The sequence below is a fragment of the Pelmatolapia mariae genome, linkage group LG5 (genome assembly GCF_036321145.2).
Source record: "Pelmatolapia mariae isolate MD_Pm_ZW linkage group LG5, Pm_UMD_F_2, whole genome shotgun sequence".
Lineage (NCBI taxonomy): Eukaryota > Metazoa > Chordata > Actinopteri > Cichliformes > Cichlidae > Pelmatolapia > Pelmatolapia mariae.
In genome coordinates, this window is record NC_086231.1 from 38,310,055 (window position 1) to 38,328,472 (window position 18,418).

The 18,418-nt window shown below is 40.6% G+C and overlaps 1 protein-coding gene across 1 annotated transcript in view; it reads left to right on the forward strand.

Moving 5' to 3' along the window:
* Window positions 1–932: 932 nt before the first annotated feature.
* The window catches only part of cntn2 (contactin 2), an 86,487-nt gene continuing 69,001 nt past the window's right edge, over window positions 933–18,418 (forward strand). Inside the window, exon 1 of the mRNA XM_063474966.1 lies at window positions 933–1,179. The gene's annotated coding sequence lies outside the window, so the exon portion shown is untranslated. The remainder of the gene's footprint in view (window positions 1,180–18,418) is intronic.

An 18,418-nucleotide genomic window follows, 5' to 3' on the forward strand; every position in this document is an offset into this window, starting at 1 on the left:
TTTATTTTTGCCTTGTCATCGCCTTGTCTCCACCCTGTGTCCTGTTGTACGTTTGGTGTCACGTTTCACACTAAATTAAAAAATAAAATACATTAACTAATAAATAACGTAGGTCAAACGCACCAGTATTACTGAGGCGCAGCTTTTAACTGTTTAACTGTACGTTTGTGCTTGTCTGAAATATGATATATATATATATATATATATATATATATATATATATATATATATATATATATATATGTATATATATATATATATATATATTTAGTTTATTTATGAGATTTATCAGACAAGACAATATCCCCATTTCCCCAGCGGAGGTGACAATGTTGTTTACTTTTTTTTTTTTTTTTTTAGCTTGAATTCATTAGTATCAAACACAAGGAGTTCAGCTGTTACAACCTGCCTCATTGCTGTGGTTAGTTATAACACAGCTTAGGGTAAGTTGTAACGTATGAGTGAAGACTCAGAAATTGAGACCCCATCACAAAATATGAACCTTAACAACTGTATTGCACATTGACCAGCAATGAAACATTTTCTTCACCTAGACTATAAAGCACTCCCTTCTGGCTTTCACATCATGGCCAACTATTGCTAAAAGAAGAACAGTGGTAATGCTTTTCTTACTGTCTTGGTATGCTGAAAAAATTAGCAGGAGAAGAAAAACATATTCAGCTGTCATGATGCAGGTAGTTGGTGTTAGTAGCACCTGTGCTTATGTACTATTAGATGTCAAATTGACATCAAGTGAAATGATTCTGTTATGAAAAATACGTATTTTATGTTCTTTGGCAGTAAATATGTATGTAATTATTCAAATGAATTTTAATTGAAGTTGTTATCCCAGCTTAGTAGATCAAACCTATCTGCTGTGGGGGACCGGAAGTGTTGCTGCCGTATTTCTGCAGACTTGACAGTAGCGAGAAGTGACCAGAAGGTGATCGAAAGAAAGGCAAGACATCGCGAGGAGGAAGAAATTAGAGCAGGAGTAAGACTGGGAGGGCTGGAGGCTGGCCCATCATCGCAGTACTAACATTTGATAACGTAGAAGAGGAGAGCAGACGGACGGGAGACAGGGAGGACTGAGGACACAGAGCAGCATCACTTCGCCTCCTGCGCACGATCCGCGGCTGCGTCTCAGTGCCAAAGAGAAAGTGTCCGCATCTCGGCGAGGTAAATACAGCGACTCTACTTTCTCTGTAGCACACGAAGCACTGGCAGCAGCACTGACACCACACGTTGACAAAATATGCTTCTGACATTTGATCTGGTGGTGTTCAGACATCTGTCACATGTATTGTTCCTTTACAGTGACTCAAACGCACACGCCTCATAACGCAAACATTTAATGTGGTGTGCGTTAGTTAGCTGCATTTCAACCGGAAATCTCTGTCTGTATAAAATAATGAAGCGTCCTGCATTAACTGAGGGCTGAATCAGATAAGATTTGTTTTTTATTTTCTGTATATGTCAGAGATCATTTTCTTATTGTTGCTGGTTTGGGGTTACATCCATACAGGACACATATTCATATAGTTAATATTCAGTCATTCAGTTTGGGAAAGAGCTTTCATGCGGCTTACCCTCCTGGTTTTTACTGAGCTTCATTGGGGACACTGAAGCAGCTCGATCTTTAGGTTCCAAACAGAGTGAGTAGGGTGGGCAAGAGAGGAGCACAGAAAAACAACCCAGTAATCTCCCAAAATCCCATCCAAGAAAATTGTTGCTCCCAGGTTCTCTAATGATGGTCAGTCATTACATCGCGCTCTTCCCACCACTATAAAGTCATCTGCTAAGAATCTGGATTTTTGAACAGCATTTGAAATTTGAATCTCATGAAACATTACAAAAATCACTTTGCACATATATGTATCAAACCTCCTTAGGCCACCATAGGCTGCTTACACAGCACGCCTATTCTTTCATCTCTTCACCGGCTGCAAGTGAAATTCATTTTAAAATGTAGTTAATAACATGAATCCCTACATGACCGGGCTCCCACATATATAGCAAAGCTACTGAGACCTTCCTCCAGCATTCAGTTCCTCTGATCATCTGCTCTGAGTCTTTTTTAACTGTTTGATGCTCTTGTTTTAAAAAGAGGCAGCCACACTTTGGAATAAGTTTCTTCAGCCAATCAAGTTGGCCGAATCTGTGCTTGATTTTAAAGGCCTGCTGAAAACTTGTTTTATACCTTACCTTAATCTTTCAGCTGTAATTTATGGCTGTAAGTTCACAAACTAAAGTGTCTAAGGAAGTATTTATCTGGTACTCAGTGTCAGGTGTACGCCTGTACAGTGGAGCATGTATGTATATCTTACATGTGTTTTATTACTGTGGCACTTTATACTATGCTGATGTGTAAAAAATATAAATTTATCATCATGTTCTTGTTGTTCATGAAATTACTGTTTATAATAAGATAGCTAACACGGCTATTTCCAAACACCAAACAAATGAATAATTATTAAACACATATTAATAAACAGAGGCCGTCTGAATAATCAGGATGTAGCCATATGAGGTATGTGAGAATGGTAATTATAAATATAAGAAAATAAATGAAAATAATCAGTAATGATTTTGAATGAGAGAAATGCAGTAACATCATGAACAGGAGGTATCAGTCATTATTGTCCATTAGTCCGTTAACTCTTGGACAATAATGAGAGTTTTTTTCAGTCATTCACATTTTCTGTGAATTAACAAAAAGCTTATATTTTACAATTACAGGACAGAACTATTAGAACTGTAAGTTTGCACCTTTATCTTGTAGTTTCATTGGTCAGGTCCATGTGAGATCAGCATGGATGTGATGTTTATGTGTAAAATGAGTTGTTCTTGAAGAAAGGTTCACAGCTGGAGTCCTGAAAGATAAACCATGGCCAAGTAACTACGACCTAAAAATCTTTTCTCTGCTCATCCTGCTGTGTTAGAATGAGGCCTTGATGAAACTGGTCGACTTTGTACTGAGTCTCTGTTTCCACGTTTTTAATTCTTCGGGCACGACCGGGAGACTGTTGTGCTGCAGGCCTGGGCATAAACTCTAACTAATTCAAGACCAGTAGTAGACAAAAGCATTAGCACAGAACTGGTTAGTTGAGAATTTATAGGATTTATGTGATTTGATCTTATGAGTCATATTATTTGGTTTAGATATTTGCTTTGTCCCTGCTAAATTGTTTAAATCCTACCTGCATTTAATCTTTTCCTTTTTAATCCTGTGAACTAGTAAAGATTAAACCTGTGTATGCATATGGCATCTTTTAATGGTTCTTGGTTGTTCTAATTCTTAAAACAGATCTCCAGGACTTATTTTCCTGACCGCTAAAGTATGACCTAGCCATTTTATCAAGTGCAAGGATCAGGGGAGAGCGTGGCTGTTGGTTGCAGCTAACTGTGAGGGCTGCTAGTTGGTCGCATCATGTGAGGATGTTAGGATGTAGTCAGTTACAGCTAGGCTGTCCCGTACAGTTACCCCTGTACAGGACGTCTGCAGCTATTAACCTAACAGAAACTAACACATCTGCAATAAGACTGACCATCCCATGACTGTCGGCGAACTGTGAACTTGCTGACCCTTGTGGTCCACAAATACTTAACGTAGACATAATGTTGCTGTTCTGGGGTCAGTTTGAGGTCAGCTACAGCAAATAAACACTTATAAAATGTATTACGTAGATGTCTTAACTAGTGCTGTCAGCGTTAATCTCGTTAAAATGACGCGGATCGCCCTGTGCATGGGGCTGCACAGGGCTAACACATTAACGAGCTAACCGCACTAACGCATTGACGCCGTGCAGCCCCACGCACCGGGTGATCCTCGCTAACTCCCTTACGGAGATTTGCTGCGTTAATGCGTTTATGGCGTTAACGTCATTTTAACGAGATTAATGCTGACAGCACTAGTCTTAACATTAGTTTTACTAATAATGTATGGATTTCATTTTAAAATGCAGTAAACTGTGAACCACTTGCAACTCTCCTTCGGCGCTCTGCACATCTCTGATAAATCGCTACAGTCATTCTAAGGCCAAATCTAACCCTATCAGACAGTTGGCCCAGATTATCATTAGCATTACAACAGATTCTTTAGACGACCATTTAAATGGGTCCCTGATCCCACACGTAAGGCCAACAACTTCCAAACCCTGCTCAAATATCACCACCTGTGTCTGGCTGTGATTTTACTCTCATCACTTCTTAATGATGAAATAAGAGCTTCCCATCTGTAGATAACCAGCAACCCCATCTCTGCCTGTCTGTTAAAACTGTGTTAGTGAATGCCATTGATTAATAAAATCAATCACAGGCGAATGAAGTCGAGAACGAGGGGATGTAGGAGTTTCCATATTTGACAGTTTGTTTTACTAAAGACAGCCACTGTACTGGTATCTATACACTGCAAAAAACGATTTTCAAGAAAGTAAAAAAACCCTTGTTTATGGACATTTTTTCTTATTTTTTGTCTAAAAAGAAAATATATTCTTAACAAGCAAGTTTTGCACAAGAAAATAAATCTTATTCTAGGAAAATATGTCTAACTTTTCCTTAAAAGGATTTTTCAGCTCATCTTGAGCTTTATTTACCAGTTACAAGGTATGAAAATGGTTTGGTTGAAATTCCAGAATAAAAACAAGATTATTTTTCTCATTTCAAGAGTAAGGCCACTTAAACAGCTGCTCAGTTTAAGAAATGTATTTATTGACACTAAAGTGTAATATAATTGCTGTCAAGTTTGACACAACATGCAGTACATGAACAAAAGCTGGAACTAAAAGCACATGATAAACATGAAATACAGGCCCATTTGAAAAACAGAAACAGCATAACTCATTCACTTTAGGCCGGGTCAAATAGATTAATAGATCAGCATCAGACAAGTATCAGTACACATATCTTCACTATGGCAATGCTACAATCGCATTCAACTGTCAGATTTGATAGAAAAATCAACAACAAAACTGTCCAAAACAATAACCTGATAATACAGTTCATGCATGGAAAGCAGTGTACCTTTTATAAAACATCTGTTGAACTCATGTGTAGTCCAATTACATCACACAGGTAATATTTCATGACTGCATATGTCATATCTTTGTGTGTGAAACTGTAATATGGAGTGAAATCTATAAGATTATCAGCAGATATCAGTTCCGTTGCTTGTGCCATGTTTGGAATCTCTATCTTATATGACATGTAATCTCTGTCATAACAAATGGTATTGTGCTGCTGGAATTCAAAACAGTACAATGATGAATTGATCACATAGATATTTTTCACAAGCCCAAATATAGGTAAACCACTAGAACCAACAGTCGAGGTATCATTGTTGGTCTGGGATAGAACAAGGGGCCTTTGCAAGATATGGGCGCCATCATTGAAGCCAGAGTACAATGTGATATTACTGTCAAAAGTACCAAAATGTTGCTGGCACACACTGTCTGGATCATGCTGTATTGTGTTTTGCTCAATCACTGCATCTTCTCCTGAGTTCAGTCTGGTGTCTACAGCCGCATCCATTGTTGGCTGGCTTGTTGGTTGGTTTTCGACCACTGGATCAGTCCTGTAGGCCCACATGTTACTCAGACTTCTGTTCACCGCTGATGAGGGTTCCCTCCTAGAACTGCAATTGAGATTAATTGATTAGTTAAAGACATTAATTACAAGCTACACTGATAATTTCTAAATAATTCTATTCTGCAATTGATAATTTACTCTAAAATATGTATGTTTTCAGACTGAGTTTAATAAATTGTTACTAATTTAATGCTGATTGATATTTGGCAGCTTAACTGTACTTTAAAAGCTTTAAAAATCCTCAAAAACCTAAACCTGGAAAGCCAAACTAAAGAACACAGGAAACATGGAAAATGTTGCAAAAACCTTACAACCTGGAGCAAGAAGCATGAGACATGAAAACCTGAGGGAGGGAACACAGATGACACAGAGGAGAAAATGCAGACGATCCGACAAAGAACAGAGGGAAGCACACACTAAATATACACACACACACAGGGAAATGAGGAATTGGCACACAGGTACGAAACACAGCTGACACTAATCAGATGAGAAGAGACCAGGGGGAAGCGCAACAGAATACACTGATGCAGGGCATGGGACTATCAAAGTAAAACAGGAATAAACATGAACATCAAACCAGGGACACTCGACTCAAGACAAGGGAGGCACGGAGAACACCTAAACACTGGAAATAATTAACAAATAACCAGGAAACTAACTGAAACAACGAATATTAATAAACACAAACAACCAAGAAGACTCTGGACCATGCCCATCGGTTTATTTAAAACAAAAGTTTAAAAAAATTAAAAATGCTGTTTTCTCTATTAGGAGAAATTAAACACTCAGAAAATTCTTTATAAATAGATAGCATTGTTGTGGATCATAAGGAATTAGCATTAACATAGCTACTGTTAAGCTGTAAAAAGAAGTAGGAATCTAACATGAATACTTTATATGATTATTTACAAAGATATCAAAGTATATAGTCAGTCTCACCTTACAGGTTTTTGTGTCCTAGTTGATCCACTGCATCGTCCATTGCCAAGGTGGTCAGAGTGTGTTCGACGAATGTGATACCAAAATGAATTGTAAACACGATATTCTTTGACACATCCATCTATGCCACAAACTACCCGGAAATCTGGACTATGGCTATGTGCAGAATTAATATGACTCAGTAAGGATTTGAGGGTCAGACCCACAAAAACGAAGCAGATAACACAGCGCCAAATCATTTTGTTTTACTGGTCTGTGAACCGTTTTTCCCATAAAGCCAAGATGACCAGGATTATTCCATTAAGGGGTAGGAATGGCTATCCTAATTCGGTGCCTTATAACAGCTGTAGTAAGTAATAGTACCCACATGTCAGTATTTACTGAATATAATCTAACTAAATAGTCAAATCTTTAAATATATATAATTTTATAGATAAAAAGAGCGAACTAAACCATTTCTGTACACAACCCCATACTCCTGAGTTGGTACAGTCCAGCTTCGCGCCTCAAATTTGGATTGCAGGATTAGTAATATTTTGGGGCCCGGGATACAGTGGTACAGTGTGAAGAAATTAAGGCAAGCTATGGAGAAACTGGACGAAATAACAATTGCCACCCTGAAAGGTATGTGACTGTTTTGTTTTTTCTGTTTTTGTGTTCTGCTATGTTGCATGTTAAGTCGCTAGCATGGCAGGCTATACCCGGTTGTTAGCTTAGCTTGTGCGGTTAGCTTAGTTGTATTAGCATATTTAAATATGTTAGTGCTATTAGTTTCAGTGTCTGTGAATTTATTCAACAAGTGTGCAAAGTGCCATAATTTAATGCCAGTTTTACAGAAATTGTGGGAGTTTCAAATTTCCATTAGTGAAGTTATTTCATTATATACTTTAGCACAGGAAGTAAAAAAAAAGACATTTATATGTATACACGTATATAATTGATGTATCGCAAATATAATACTTTTTCCAGTCAATGGGAGGAAGGTAATTTAGAACCTGTGGAGCAGTCAGGAGGGAAGATAATGGAATAGAGTATTGGTTTTAAATGGTAAATATTAAATTATGTTTCTTATGTATCCTGTGTGTTACCCAAGCAAAGCTGTCAGCTGGCTTGCACATGAGGATAATGCAATGTAGTGATAATTGGATACTCCTATTGCAGAAGCAAATGTTGGAGAAGACCTGCTCTCATCACTTTCACGAGATGACATCAAAGATCTGTTTCCTGGTCCTGAACATTTCCTCAGGCGTTGGGCTCTATGGCTTGCAGTGCACAAATGTGAAGAAGTAAGTTCTGTCCTATCGCTGTGTGACAAAACTGAGAACACACCAGTTTGTTTTATGCAGTTTCAAGTAATTCCACCAATACTCACTTAACAGATAGACAGTAGAATCTTCTTTAGTTTTGATTTAAATCAAGTGGCCTACACATTTATTAAATGTACATATTTTTTATTGTTCAACACTTTACTGATATTTTGTTGTACTTTCTTTCATGTTTAGAGATCTAAAGTTCTTGTGCAATTTTATGTGAAATTAGTCCTATGTACACTGTATTTTAGAACAAGACTGCTGCTGAAAAAACGCTAACAACTACTGGAGATGGTGACTTCTCCAGAGAGGAACCCAGCACTTCTAAGTTTGTGACTATGTCCAACCCAGAGTACATAGTCTTCACAGACAGTGAACTTGAGCAAGCTCGACGTTCCTACTTTGAAAAGAAGCGGCTGGGGACAGAGTGTGCCGAACCTTTGTCAAAGGAACTCTTTTGTCGACTTGTAAGAAACACCATGACAAACATGATTTCGATAGCAAGAGCAGCTGAGGACTCCAGATACCCCAGCAAACATGAGGTTGATGCCATGGCAAAGCGATTGATGGAGTACTACCCAATGCTTAAAGAAACGTGTGGTGAGTGGGTAAGTAGCATTTGCTCAATACCACTCTGTGTTAATCATGAGTGATGTATCTTATCATCTTTTAATTTTTACCGTTTGCACCTGTTAGGAGCATGTTGCTAAAAAGCTAATGAAGAGACTCTCCAATGTCAAAAGTCCAAGGAAGGGCAAAAAACCTCCCGCGAAGAAGCCAAGAAAGGATGGGAATGAAAGTGTTGCAAAAAGTGACAGCAGTGGGGAGTCCAGTGCATCAACTATTATTCTAGATAAATCACCAGTTAGATCCATGGGCACCCCAGTGCACCACCAGGATGGCAGTGATGAAGAATGTAAGTATAATATAATGCACCCTCTTATTACACCCTGAGTGTAAATGTGGTTTGGACGATACTTTTTTTTTTTTCTTAAAAAAGCCTTATAAAGCCTTACTGTGGCAATAAATGATTTACACACCTCTGCTCTGTGTGTTTAGCTGGTTCAGCTGACTTCTTTGACAGCCAAAAAACCCAGGCAAGACACTACAAGAAATATTCTTAAAGTTCAGATCCCCATAACATGTTGATGTTAATAAAACCTACAAAAAAAATTGATCTATTTTAAACTGTAATGCAACTCAAAAATTGTGTTTCTTACGGTCTTGTTCTAATCCTCTTTTTTTCTGTCATGTAGACTTCAGAAGACCCTGAAGGCTACCTGCGTCAGCGACCCCTGGCTTGTCCAGTTCTGCTTGTCTCTGAAGGCAACTGCATGATAGCTGTTGGAACCACACCGGTGAGCACCTTTGACTGGAAGGATCTGCTCTATCTGATGGCATATTACTATGCCCTCCACCTCACATATCCAAAGTGCATTTCCACGCTGCTGTCTGTCTTGCAAACTGAAATACTCAAAGACTCCATCCATGACCGAGATTCAACCCCCTCTTACAGGAAGGCGCTTGGTGAGTGGAAGTCATTCATTGAGTGAGTCTCTCAGATGACAGACATCCATCTGCCTTGTTTATCAGACTCAGTGTTAGTCAGTGAGGTTGTTTTTTTTTCTCTAGAAAAGTTGTTCAAATGTAAAACACATGTTTGTTTGTGTGGTCATTAAACTTGTTCTTCTAAAACGTTATGTAATATAGGATTTGAAATGGTGATTGTTTTAAGCTTCAGCAAAATTTATTTTTGATACCAGCCATGAGTGTGTTATACTGTTATTATTCATGTTAAGAGTATCTGGAATATGCACTTCTTATATTGGCCATGTTACACAGTACCCTGCTGAAATGTAGGTAATTTTAGACATGATTCTCCTGGAACAGACCTCAGTGAGTTACTGACCCATTGCTGTGTCAATAAAAGCGCAAAGACTAAGAGTGCTTTTGCTGTCTTAATTTAAGATGAATTCCCTTATTTTTAGTAGCTTTTTGAAGACATGGTGTCTTATTCTCAGGAATTTCTGCTGATTATTGTTCTCAGAGTCGAAACATAATTCTTATACTTAGCTCAATCAAGAAAGAAACAATTCAGTTTTAAGAAAATTTTTCCTATAGTAAGTTTTTTTTTTATGTGAAAAATCTAAATTAAGGTGTAGAATCTTAAAGTAAGCAAATAATTCTTGAAAACAGCTTGTTCAAGAAAGCATAATACTCATTTTAGGTACAGATTTTCTAAATATCAAAGTGTCTTTCCTTATAATAAGTCACATTTTCTTCAATTAAGCATACATTTTAGATAATTTTGTCTAGTTAAAAGGCATATGGCAGTTAGATTAATTTGCTAGTTTTAAGAATTCTAGTCAAGCAACTTTTGCTTACCCCACTGGCAGATTTTTTTGCTCAAAACAAGAAATTTTGTCAGATTTAAGAATATTTGGCTTGTTTCAAGTATAGCTGTTTTTGCAGTGTAGAGACCAGTTTGTGCTGATATTTGCTGTTTGAAACATTGCATTGCTGTTTTATTTGACTTGCATTATAGTAATAACTATGATGTGACACTGCACCTGTTGGGCACATCCTGCATGATATTTACAGTTTTGCTCTTGAAGTTGGTTGCAAGTAAGGTGCTATGCAAAAAACCTCCTTGTGATTCCTTTGGTTGCTAGCAGATTGCTACAGTTGTCTGTAGTTTTCCATATTTGTCTGCAAATACTTGTAAACAATGGTAAAACTTCAAAAAGCACCATGCACTTATTAAAGCCATAACAAACTGCTTCTTAAAGTTAAAAATCCATCACGGTGGTGAAGCTTTTCTCATGTGTATATTTTCACTCCAGTTTTTGTTTAAAAAATTATATTTAAACTACAAGTTGGAATTTATAAAGTTTTGTTTTGAGCTGGGGAATATTGCTGTGGAATATTGCTACACAGCACTATTCATGTGTCATTCCAATACCAAGTAAATTCATTACTTGGTATTGGTACTTGGTACTTGGCCACAGATGCTCAATAGAATTTAAGTCTGGGGACATGGTTGGCCAGTCAAGTACTTTTACCCTCAGTTTAGCAAGGCGCTGGTCTTTATGGAGGTGTGATTGGGGTTGTTATCATGTTGGAATACTGTCCTGTGGCCCAGTTTCTGAAGGGAGGGGATCATGCTCTGCTTCAGTATGTCACATTCATGGTTCCCTCAATTAACTGTAGCTCCCCAGTGCCAGCAGCAATCATACATCTATTTTCAAAAGACAACCTCTGGATATGACGCTGAGCACATGCACTCAACTTCTTTGGTGGATCAGGTTTGTTCTGAGTGGAACCTGTCCTGTTAAACTGCTGGATGGTCTTGGCCACCGTGCTGCAGCTCAGTTTCAGGGTGTTGGCCATCTTTATGTAGAGTAACAATTCTTTTTTTCAGACTTCTTTGCTATGATGTGCCATGTTAGACATCTAGTGACCAGTATGAGAGCGTGAGAGCAGTAACACCAAATCTAACACACCTGCTCCCCACTCACACCTGAGACCTTGTAACACTGACGTGTCACATGACACCAGAGAGGGAAAATGGCTAACTGGGCACAATTTGACATTTTCACTCAGGGGTGTACTGACTTTTGTTGCCAGTGGTTTAGACATTAATGGCTGTATGTTGAGTTATTTTGAGGTTACATCAAATTTACAGTGTTATACAAGCTGCACACTGACTACTTTACATTGTACCAAAGTGTCACATCTTCAGTGATGTCCCTTGAAAGGATACATTAAAATATTTACAAAAATCTGAGAGGTGTACTCACTCTTATGAGATAGTGTATATACTGATGTGCATATTGACTCCTCCTCTAAAGCTCCCCTCACTCATCTGGGAGGCCTCTTGACTGAGTGCTGAGGAGATGTACTGTATGATTAAACTATATGGAAAGATCATCAGGTAAACAAGCGGGTTCTCATGTAATGCTGCCATCATAATGAGATTGTGACGAATAACACAATTTAGACGCTAAAGTTAGTAATGATATTTGTAGAATTGGGTGCGTCTAAAAAGAGCACCTGTAATTGTTGGAGACATAAGGTCATAAGGTCTCCTCAATACCTACATTTTTTGTTTGAAATGTCTTAAAAACCTCCATAACACAACACTAGAATCAAGCCCATATAGCCATCATCTGCCGTAATCACTCATCCATGTTGTCCAATATTTTCATCACTCAATAAGGCAGAAAACGGTGCCACCACATTTTTGTAATGACACTAAACATGACATGACACTGTACATTCCCGTAGCCGTTGTTTAGGAAGGAGGAGCCAGGGGTTGAACCACCAGCCTTTCGATCAGTAGGTGACCTGCCCTACCTCCTGAGCTACAGCCACCCCACTGTGCTTCCTTTATTGCTTCCTGTAGCATAGAATAAACTGGACCATCTTTTAGGAAAAGTGAGGGAGAAAAAAATGTGTCCCACAATTCATTGCGATGGATATTTATGCAATCACTCATAACATTAACATGATAAGCAATGTTGAACAGATTGTGTAAATGTTAATTGAAGCTAGGGCTGCAATCATTCATACTTTGAATAATTGGATTTTAAAATATTCTCTACACAACTTTTTTTATTTCGATGCTTCTGTAGTGCACGGCTCTGTAGTGTGCAATTTTACCAATGCAAATGCGAACATGAGTGTTTCACCCACATTTGCGACTAATGTCCACACTAATACATTTTTGTTTGAAAACGCATCTTTTTCTCTCCGTTTTGGCCATTTTTGGCCAAGGAAAACTGAGTGTTTTGAAAACACTCTCCAAAGTGGATACATTTGAAAACACCATTTTTGCATCGCAATGTGGACTGCGAAAAACGGAGACTTTTGTTTGACACATTTTAGTCATATGATGCAGTCATGTGACCAATTCAACTAAGATGGCGGACGGCATTGTACAGCAGTTGTTTTGTTTGCTCTCAATTTTGACAGCCCTATTAAAGATTAATATCAGTTTGTACTTGCTCCAGATAGCTCACTCACTTTTGCAGCTTTGCACTCTTGGAACCAGTATCTGTTACACACTGTAAAGCGCAAAGAGGCGGAGCCGTCACTGTGATGGTGAGCTCAGGCTGAGTGAAGGAAAATAAGTTTCTAGCCTCCAAAACAGCAGCACAGTTCTTGTGATCACCATTAAAACTTTACAAAAATCAAAGCACCTGATCGACAAGCTCTGACGTGAAGAAAAGTGAACTTTGTAGCTGCTACATTCACCACCATTTGTTTTACAAAGCCAACAATCTGCAGTAAGCCTCCAGAAGGTGTTTAAAATATGCAGAAGAACTGTTAACTCTGAGAGCAGAATGGTTAAAATATACAGCTTACTGAAGGCTGAGGGCAGCTGTCCTATTTTACATGGACACAGACAGGGGTGAGTCTAAAGGGGGGCATGGGGTGTACTAGACCACATTCATTTTAAGGTTTTCATTCATTCATTCATTTCATTAATTTTTCAGATTAAAAATGAAATTATATAAAATACTATCTCAGTTTCTTTGACATTTGTTAATATAAATATTAAAGCTTTTTTCACAAGCAAATAATAATGTAATTTTTATTTAATTATTTAAACATTTTAGAAAATATTTTCTTAAAAAACTTCTTTAAAAACCTGAAAATCAGTATTAGCATCAGCCCCAGAAGCCAGTACTGGTTAATGTTGTCATCTTGGTTTAATTCTGACGTTGGGAAGAGATTTTATATTGAAATAAAATTTTGTAATGTAGTCAATCTTCAACAGATGCTTTATCCATTTTTATTCACACATGATGGTTTTGTCATGGCCTGAAAAACTTCATGCTGTCCTAAGGTCTAAGCATGTGCATATCAAACATTGTCTGTCTGTGAAGGTTCTCAGTCATCCAGGTCATCGTAGTCTAAGGAGCTTGGAAAGAAAAGCGTCTGGACTAGGGATGGGTACCGGTATCTGAAAAGCAGTGCACATGGTGCTTTATTTTGGTGCTTTTTTTTTTTTTCCGAGATGTCACACACTTTGGATTCTAGCCAATCATTTTACGTTTCCAAGGATAGTTGGGCCCAGGTACGTACGTTCTTTTAGAGCAGAGCTACAGATTAAAAATGCCCAAGGCGAAGCGGTCAAAAGTCTGGCTGTACTTCACAGTGAAAGATGCAAACTCAGCAGCCTGCAACAAGTGCTTTAAGGTGATACTGCGCAAAGGAGGTAACATCTCGAATCTGATGAAACACCTGGCGACGCATAGCATTTTTTTAAAAGCCGAGAAATGCACCGTATTTGATAGCTTGCTGCGAGACCTCACATCGAGCACATCTACTGTGGGTGTGGTGCCTGTTATCGGACCCGGAGTTAGCAACATCCCCCAAGAACCCGAAGAGGAGAGTCCTGGCCCCTAGCCCTGCCAGTGTAGCAGAAATGATGACGGATGATGATGGCAGCAGCAGCCGTTCTTCTCTGCGTGAGCAGCTTCAAGTACAAGTTCAAGTATTTATTTATTGTCATTGTCAAGAACAATGAAATTGTGTTTGGAGCTTCTACAACAAATAATAATAAATACTAAATTCCCCTTAGACCCAAGTGTGACTATTTAACCCAGTGTGACTTCAGTGCAATGAGACGATCCTTAGCAAAAACATGAGAATATGACAGGTAATGTTCATGGGACATTCAGACAAAGACCTGAGAAATATGACAAAGTGCAACAGTGCAACCCGTTCAATTATTGTACTGTGAGATATGATAAATGTCTATTTTTCAGACCAGTTCACTGCTATTAATAAGTTGGATATGGTTATTGTCCGTGAGAGGGGGGGGGCAGAGAGGGGGAAGGGGGGGGGGGCATTGTTCAGGAGCCTCACAGCCTGTGGATACAGGCTGTTGGCCAATCTGGACGTTCTGGCCTGTATGGACCTGTATCTTCTCCCTGAGGGCAGCAGGTGGAAAAGGTGGTGCACAGGGTGATGTTGGTCCCGCAGGATACTGTGCACCCTCCTCAGACAGCGAGTGGGGAAGATGTTGCTAATCTCTGGCAGAATCGTTCCAATAATTCTGCCAGCTTCTTTCACCACCCGCTGGAGTGCTTGCTGGTCGGCCTTGGTGCAGCTGGGGAACCACACTAAAAGTCCGTACGTCAGAACGCTGCTGATGGCACAGTTGTAGAAGTTCAACATCAGAGGTCTGGGAATGTGTGCGCTCCGCAGTCTCCTCAGGTAGTAGAGGCGCTGTTGGGCCTTCCGTACAGCTGAGGTGATGTGGTTGCCCCAGGACAAGTCCTCAGTCACAGTTACCCCCAAGAATTTAAAACTGCTCACCCTCTCCACCGCCTCACTGCCAATGAAGAGAGGCAGGTAGTTGTTGTGACCTTTCCTCTGGAAATCTACAATAATCTCCTTGGTCTTTTTGGTGTTTAAGACCAAGTTATTGTCGCGGCACCATGACTCTAGTTGTTGCACCTCTGTCCTGTAGTTTGTCTCATCGTTGTTGGATATGAGTCCGAGCACTGTGGTGTCGTCGGCAAACTTAACAATGAGATTAGACGCGCAGGAGGAAATACAGTCATGAGTGAAGAGAGTGTATAGCAGAGGGCTCAGAACACACCCCTGAGGGGCACCGGTGTTGACCACAAGGGTGGAAGAGGTGTTCTTACCCACTCTGACGCTCTGTCTACGGTTAGTGAGGAAGTCCACAATCCAGTTGCACAGGGAGGAATTGAGTCCCAGTTGATGGAGTTTGGGACGGAGTTTGTATGGCCGGATGGTATTAAAAGCCGAGCTGTAGTCTACAAAGAGGAGCCGTGCATAGGTGTTCTTGTGCTCCAGGTGCTCCAGTAGTGTGTCCAGCACTGTGGCAATCGCGTCCTCAGTTGACCGGTTCTCCCTGTATGCAAACTGGTGCGGGTCCAGAGGTGGTGGAAGGGCAGCTCTGATGTGTTTAATGACCAGTCTCTCCAGGCATTTGGCGGGAATGGGGGTGAGTGCCACAGGTCTGAAATCGTTCAGACATGTGACATTTGACTGTTTGGGGATGGGAACGATGGTTGCTGCTTTGAAACAGGACGGTACCAGTGAACAGGACAGCGAGGTGTTATATATAGAGGTGAAGACGTCCGCCAGGTCCGCAGCACAGTCCTTTAGCACCCGGCCCAGCACTCCATCTGGTCCGGCCGCCTTCCTGGTGTTAATGCTGCGGAACACCCGCCTCAGCTCATGAGCGCTCAGGACTGGAACAGGGTCGGTTGAGGGGAGTGGGGGCAGGACAGGGTCGGTGTTATCCCTATCAAAACGGGCATAAAAGAGGTTTAGGTCCTCAGCCAGAGTAGGACTGTCGGCTGAGGGTGGTGGTGTTCTCCTCTTGTAGTCCGTAATAGCCCTGATGCCCTCCCAGACCTGTCTTGGGTTTGTGATGTTCTCAAACCTGGCCTCGATGCGCCTCCTGTGCTGCTGCTTGGCAGTCTTGATGCCTCTTCTCAGGTTAGCCCTGGCAGCACTGTATGCCTCCAGGTCCCCGGAATGGAAAGCGTTGTTCCTCGTTCGGATAAGTTGTTGAACTCCGTGTGTCATCCAGGGTGGATTATTAGGGAACACACGGAGTCGTTTCCAGGTTGTTACATTGTCCACACAGAAACAGATGTAGTCCAAGACAGTGGAGGTGTAACTGTCCAATGCGACACGATTGTCAGTGTCCTGTTCCTTGAATACTTCCCAGTCTGTGCGGTAGAAACAGTCCTGGAGCATCGGAATAGCATCCTGCGGCCATGTTCTCATGGTTTTGGTTGTAATCCCAGTGCTCTTGATCTTTGGTGTGTATATTGGGTGTAGCAGAAGAGAGAGATGGTCTGACAGACCCAGGTGGGGATAGGCCTGGCCTCTGTATGCGTTAGCCATGTTGGTGTACACCTGGTCCAAAGTTCTATCTCCTCTGGTAGCACACTTCACATTTCGGTGGAAATTGTGAAGTACAGATTTCAGGTCCGTGTGGTTAAAATCCCCAGCCACAATAAAGACACTGTCCGGGTGTGCTACCAGGCTGTTATTGATGCTGCTGCTCAATTGTGCTAACGCTAACTTAGCATTAGCATCTGGTGGAATGTAAACAGCGCAGATGTAAACGGCAGAAAATTCCCGAGGGAGATAGAATGGACGGCACTTTAACACCAACAGTTCTGCCTCTGTACTGCTTGTTGTTGTTGAAAGTCCGTCGAGTGGCGATCTGCAGTCGTATTTCATCCAGTTTGTAACGAATTGAGCGAGCATTGGAGAGGAATATGGTCGGGAGTGGTGGTTTGAACGGACTAGCCTTTAGCCGTGCCCACAGGCCTCCCCGCCTGCCTCTCTTCTGCCTCCGCTCGCAGCGTCTCCTCCTGCGGCTCGCTGTTACGGGTAGCCCCGGGGGTTGCTTGACGATCTCCGGGGGGATGAGATACTCGGATGTTAGTTGAAGATCTCCACGGCTTAGTTGTAATAGTTGTAGTAGATCATCTCTGTTGTACTGAAGTAAACCCAGACTGTGTGAAATGATACACAGTGCCACCAAAAGTGCAAAAATGTAGGAGCTCCGGGCCGCTGCGTCTGTGCGCGCCGCCATCTCTAATGTTGTTCGTGTGTAATTTACGTTGAGTAGGCTAACCACGTTATTAAATTAATGTATGTAAGGTGAACTAGCAAACACCGTCGTAGTTACATGCAGCTGTCTTCTTGTTTGATGGCAGATACTCCCTTCACCCTGGTCAAAAAGGCTAAAATGACCAAAGAAAAAGTGGAAAACAGCTAAACATGAGAGGTTTTTGGACGAAGTTTGTGTTTTTTCCATTGTTTAAGCACTGCTTCCAGCCAAGAGTGATACCATATATGCCCTATAGCTGCAGAAAAGGCTAACATTGTTATCTTTTTACAAAAAAACAGCTAAACATGAGAGGTTTTTGGACAAAGTTTGTGTTCTCCATACTTTAAGCAGCAGTTCGAGCACCGTTTAAGCACCGGCACCGTTTCAAAAGTACCGGTTTGGCACTGGTATCGGATAAAACCTAAATACAGTGTCTTGCAAAAGTATTCGGCCCCCTTGAACTTTTCCACATTTTGTCACATTACAGCCACAAACATGAATCAATTTTATTGGAATTCCACGTGAAAGACCAATACAAAGTGGTGTACACGTGAGAATTGCAACGAAAATCATACATGATTCCAAACATTTGTTACAAATAAATAACTGCAAAGTGGGGTGTGCGTAATTATTCAGCCCCCTTTGGTCTGAGTGCAGTCAGTTGCCCATAGACATTGCCTGATGAGTGCTAATGACTAAATAGAGTGCACCTGTGTGTAATCTCATGTCAGTACAAATACAGCTGCTCTGTGACGGCCTCAGAGGTTGTCTAAGAGAATATTGGGAGCAACAACACAATGAAGTCCAAAGAACACACCAGACAGGTCAGGGAAAAAGTTATTGAGAAATTGAAAGCAGGCTTAGGCTACAAAAAGATTTCCCAAGCCTTGAACATCCCACGGAGCACTGTTCAAGCCATCATTCAGAAATGGAAGGAGTATGGCACAACTGTAAACCTACC